The sequence below is a fragment of the Oncorhynchus kisutch genome, linkage group LG7, assembly GCF_002021735.2.
Source record: "Oncorhynchus kisutch isolate 150728-3 linkage group LG7, Okis_V2, whole genome shotgun sequence".
NCBI lineage: Eukaryota > Metazoa > Chordata > Actinopteri > Salmoniformes > Salmonidae > Oncorhynchus > Oncorhynchus kisutch.
In genome coordinates, this window is record NC_034180.2 from 24,402,482 (window position 1) to 24,408,587 (window position 6,106).

The window sequence follows — 6,106 nt, forward strand, 5'->3', positions numbered from 1 at the left end:
ATCTGTACAAACAATAGTACGCAAGCATAAACACCAAGGGACCACGCAGCTATCAGGAAGGAGACACGTTCTGTCTCCTAGAGATGAACATACTATGGTGCGAAAAGTGCAAATCAATTGCAGAACAGCAGCAAAGGACCTTCTGAAGATGCTGGAGGAAACAGGTACAAAAGTATCTATATCCACAGTAAAACGAGTCCTATATCAACATAACCTGAAAGGCCGCTCAGCAAGGAAGAAGCCACTGCTCCAAAACCACCATAAAAGCCAGACTACGGTTTGCAACTGCACATGGGGACAAAGATCGTACTTTTTAGAGAAATGTCCTCTGGTCTGATGAAACAAAAATAGAACTGTTTGAACATAATGACCATAGTTATGTTTGGAGGATAAAGGGGAAGGCTTGGAAGCCTTAGAACACCATCCCGGGTGTGAAGCACAGGGGTGGCAGCATCATGTTGTGGGGGTGCTTTACTGCAGGAGGGACTGGTGCACTTCACAAAATAAATGGCATCACGAGGAAAGAAAATGATATATTGGATATATTGAAGCAACATCTCAAGACATCAGTCAGGAGGTTAAAGCTTGGTTGCAAATGGGTCTTCCAAATGGACAATGACCCCAAGCATACTTCCAAAGTTGTGGCAAAATGGCTTAAGGACAACAAAGTAAAGGTATTGGAGTGGCCATCACAAAGCCCTGACCTCAATCCCATAGAAAATTTGTGGGCAGAACTGAAAAGTGTGTGTGAGCAAGGAGGCCTACAAACCTGACTCAGTTACACCAGCTCTGTCAGGAGGAATGGGCCAAAGTTCACTCAACTTATTGTGGGAAGCTTGTGGAAGGCTACCCAAAATGTTTGACCCAAATTAAACAATTTGAAGGCAATGCTACCAAATAGTAATTGAGTGTATGTAAACTTCTGACCCACTGGGAATGTGATGAAATAAATAAAAGCTGAAACAAATCATTCTCTCTACTATTATTCTGACATTTCACATCCTTAAAATAAAGTGGTGATCCTAACTGATCTAAGACAGGGAATTTTTACTAGGATTAAAATGTCAGGAATTGTGAAAATCCGAGTTGAAATATATTTGGCTAAGGTGTATGTAAACTTCTGACTTCAACTGTACTTTTTGGACTAAGATAAACTAAATCCATAATTTTTTTGTAGTAGGTTTTAGCTGATGCTTACTTATACTTTACAGTAACAATACAGGCTATTATTCCCACATACATTCAAACTGGACACTATAGCGGACAAACCTTTCCTTCTCGCCGTCCTCTGAGATGAAAACATTTCAGTGTTAAAACTGTCTCAACTCAACATCGGAGTCCTTCATCTGAGCCAAGTCATGTGACAGCCGTTTATTTATTTTTTAAAGAAACTTTACTCAGTAACTAGCTAAGTCACTGGTGTCTGGTCATACTAAACTACTGTAGTTACAACAACGAGCAGTATCTCATAAAAAATATGTTGAACATGCAACGAGGTTAAAAACAACATACATACTGTGAAGTACACAGGACGTACTAAATACTGGCATGGCAAGAAGACTCTAGGTAACACAGTATCGGTACTGTAGCAGTGTTATGTGGCCTTGTTTTGGAAAAGAGAGCTTTTGTAAGGTAAACTACAGTGTTCATCATAAACCTGTTGTCAACACACACAGTACATACAGTATAACAAGCATGATCTCTTGAATAATGTAGATAAATCACAGAAGACAAATCTGGAGATACACAGTAAACACGAGAGAATCGTAAACCCATAGGAGGAAAGATATGGCTTCTTTGCTTACCTTCCTTCTAAAGTATCCTTATCAATTGAGATTGTGATGCACAATGTGAATAAATCTCAGACTCTCATCTACCCATCTCGCAGATTTTAGGGGGGGTCCTTCTCTTGTCCAGTAATGCGGAAGTGAACTTTGAAACCATTGGAGTAAGGGATTTACAGCATGAACACTTGACTCACCTGACTGCATGGGAGGCAAAGGGCTAGCGTTATAGGGCAATTTGGCAGACAGAGTAATATGCTGAATAGGCAACTTACATTGCAGAAAGGGGGCGTGAGAAGGAAGTAGATGTGGATTCTGATTTGATCTAAAGCACAGTCGGGGCAGGATTACCGACCGCGCTTTTGGGGGATTTTAGGGTCGTGGCCCCCCAGATAGCATATTAACATGTAATAATCCATGGCAAAATGTGTTAAATTGCAGGAAATTAGCTTTAAAACTGCTACTTTTTGTCTCAAGCTCATGGCAAAATGTGTAGAATAACAGGACGTTTAGCAGGTTTCCCAATAATAATAATTCTGGGTGGGGGGCCCCTGGTAGTTGGGACCTCATGTCCCGGATTGTGCGGAACAATCCTGCATTTTGACCCTCGTCCCGGAACCAAACAACCAGGTCCCGCATTGTAACAACAAATTCAAACACCACTAATTTATTTTAAAAAGTAGATTTGTCCCGTATTTCAGTCAGACATTTGAACCAGTCTCTCCAATTGTTGTTGAGATCTTATATTCTGCACAGTGGAAGACGAGATGTAGGCCAATGTCATAGGCCTATCGGTCAAACAATCATATTTCTCAAATCCTTTCGGGATAAGTTCCAGCTAAACTTGGAGAGGACAGTTAGGCCAAACAACTTACAAAAAACGTGCTTCTGATGAAGAGCTTCAAAAATAAATAGCCGTATTAGACTGAAATATAAGGTAATTTAAACAAATTTGTAAGGCTCTCCGTGCTCATTCCACATATTCGCTACAACTTCACTCAACCCCTGTTTTAGAAGTCTCCTTTCCTAATGGTTTCACATTCCCTGAGACCAACCAGAAATGTTTCCTTGGCCAAATATTCACAGATTTTCATAAAAACAGCCACACATGGGCTCTCTCGTTTCTGGATGATCAAATTTTGCATGAGGAAAAAGAGTAGCCTAGGCTAGGTGTGCTTCAATTTCTGGTTAAAGTTAGATCAAATCTGAATAAATTTCTTGGAAGATCAAATAATCATTCATTAGTATTCAACATAACCAAATATAATAGCATAGTATAACATTACTGCTACACCAAATACACCACCTCATTCCTTGAGATTTTTGGATTGGTTAGCTGAATATTCCCACCAAAAAATGAATGCAGCCAAAACTCAACATGTACCACTAGGCAGAATGTGCTTTGATTGAAACAAAATACAGGAAGGCTATATATACACAACAGTCGTGGCCAAAAGGATGTTATGAAGAGTGATCAGATGAATTGCAATTAATTCCAAAGTCCCTATTTGCCATGCAAATGAACTCGATCCCCCCAAAACATTTGCACTGCATTTCAGCACTGCCACAAAAGGACCAGCTGACATGTCAGTGATTCTCTGGTTAACACAGGTGTGAGTGTTGACGAGGACAAGGCTGGAGATCACTGTCATGCTGATTGAGTTCGAATAACAGACTGGAAGCTTCAAAAGGAGGGTGGTGTTTGGAATCATTGTTCTTCCTCTGTCAGCCATGGTTACCTGCAAGGAAACACGTGACATCATCATTGCTTTACACAAAAAGGGCTTCACAGGCAAGGATATTACTGGCAGTAAGATTGCACCTAAATCAACCATTTATCGGATCATGAAGAACTTCAAGGAGAGTGGTTCAATTGTTGTGAAGAAGGCTTCGGGGCACCCAAGAAAGTCCAGCAAGCGCCAGGATCGTCTCCTAAAGTTGATTCAGCTGCGGGATCGGGGCACCACCAGTACAGAGCTTGCTCAGGAATGGCAGCAGGCAAGTGTGAGTGCATCTGCACGCACAGTGAGTTGAAGACTTTTGGAGGATGGCCTGGTGTCAAGAAGGGCAGCAAAGAAGCCACTTCTCTGCAGGAAAAACATCAGGGACAGACTGATATTCTGCAAAAGGTACAGGGATTGGACTGCTGAGGACGGAAGTCATTTTCTCTGATGAATCCCCTTTCCGATTGTTTGGGGCATCCGGAAAAAAGCTTGTCCGGAGAAGGCAAGGTGAGCGCTACCATGAGTCCTGTGTCATGCCAACAGTAAAGTATCCTGAGACCATTCATGTGTGGGGTTGCTTCTCAGCTAAGGGAGTGGGCTCACTCACAATTTTGCCTAAGAACACAGCCATGAATAAAGAATGGTAACAACACATCCTCGGAGATCAACTCCTCCCAACCATCCAGGAACAGTTTGGTGACAAACAATGCCTTTTCCAGCATGATGGAGCACCTTGCCATAAGGCAAAAGTGATAACTAAGCGGCTCGGGGATAAAACATTGATTTTTTGGGTCCATGGCCAGGACCCATTCTGACAAACTCCAAGCATTGATTATGCAAGAATGGGCTGCCATCAGTCAGGTGTGGCCCAGAAGTTAATTGACAGCATGCCAGGGTGGATTGCAGAGGTCTTGAAAAAGAAAGGTCAACACTGCAAATATTGACTTTTTGCATCAACTTCATGTAATTGTCAATAAAAGCCTTTGACACGTATGAAATGCTTGTAATTATACTTCAGCAGTCCATAGTAACATCTAAATATCTAAAGACACTGAAGCAGCAAACTTTGTGGAAATCAATATTTGTGTTTATTCTCAAAACTTTTGGCTACGACTACACACTGAACAAAAATATAAATGTAACATGCTAAATATTTAATGGTTTTACTGAGTTACAGCTCCTATAAAGAAATCAGTCCATTGAAATAAATTCATTAGGCCCTAATCTATGGATTTCACATGACTGGGATACCTTTAAAAAAAGTAAGGGGTGTGGATCAGAAAACCAGTCAGAATATTGTGTTTGCCTCATGCAGCGCGATATCTCCTTTGCAAAGAGTTTCAGGCTGATGATTGTGGCCTGTGGAATGTGGTCCCACTCCTTTTCAAATGGCTGTGCGAAGTTGCTGTGTATTGGCCGAAACTGGAACACTGCAGTCGTACTCGTACACATTGACCCAGAGCATCCCTAACATGCTCAATGGGTGAAATGCCTGGTGAGAACGCAGGCCAGGGAAGAACTGGGACACTCAGCTTCCAGGAATTGTGTACAGATCATTGTGACATGGGGCCGTGCATTATCATGCTGAAACATGAGGTGATGGCGACGGATAAATGGCACGACCATGGGCCTCAGGATCTCATCACGGTGCATTAAAATTTCCATCGATAAAAAAGCAAATGTGTTAGTTGTCCACAGCTTATGCTTGCCCATATCATAACCCCACCGCGGGCACTTTGTTCACAACGTTGACGTCAGCAACCCGCTCGCCAACACGACGCCATACACGTGGTCTGCCGTTGTGGGGCCGGTTGGACGTACTGCCAAATTCCCGAAAACAACATTGGAGGCGGCTTATGGTAAAGAAATTAACATTCAATTCTCTGGTAACGCCTCTGGTGGACATTTCTGCAGTCAGCAGCCAATTGCACACTCTCTCAAAACTTGGGACATCTGTGGCATAGAGTTGAGTGACAAAACTCCACATTTTAGAGTGGCCTTTTATTGTCCCCAGCACAAGGTGCACCTGTGTTATGATCATGCTGTTTAATCAGCTTATTGATATGCCACACCTGTTAGGTGGATGGATTATCTTGACAAAGGAGAAATCAAAAATGTTTCAGATGGGTTTCAGTGCATCACGTGTGGTTTGACCCATCTGATATAGAGTTTCCTGTATATTCATAACTCACCTCCCTTTCCAGCTAATTTGGACATTTTTAGTGAGCCAAAAATAAATCATTAGAATGAGTAAATCACTAGAATGCGCAACACATTTTTACAACACATGCAAAAAGAGCCTCCACCTCCCAAGAGAGGAAATTATACAATATCAAAAAAAAATTCAATGTTGACAGGCAGGAATTTATACTCAAGAACATCTCCCAAGAGCGACAGACAGTGTTGTATGCATGAGATCTTAGGTTGACTATTTTGCCCCGCCCTGCAAACTATGTTCTGAAAACATGAATTCTGACTCAGGACAGGTCTGTTTTGGGTGAATAATACGGAAATTTCTCCGATCATAAATACCTGGATAAAGTGAAATAAAACAGGATTTGCATAGAAGTTTTAAAAGGGACAGCGCAACATTTTTTC

The 6,106-nt window shown here is 41.7% G+C and overlaps 1 protein-coding gene across 2 annotated transcripts in view; it reads right to left on the reverse strand.

Moving 5' to 3' along the window:
• The window catches only part of sptbn5 (spectrin, beta, non-erythrocytic 5), a 59,179-nt gene extending 57,257 nt beyond the window's left edge, over positions 1 to 1,922 (reverse strand). Inside the window, exon 1 of one of the 2 annotated variants that reach the window (XM_031828717.1) lies at positions 1,806 to 1,922. The gene's annotated coding sequence lies outside the window, so the exon portion shown is untranslated. The remainder of the gene's footprint in view (positions 1 to 1,805) is intronic. The other variant, XM_031828718.1, reaches the window with a different exon arrangement.
• Positions 1,923 to 6,106: the final 4,184 nt, after the last annotated feature.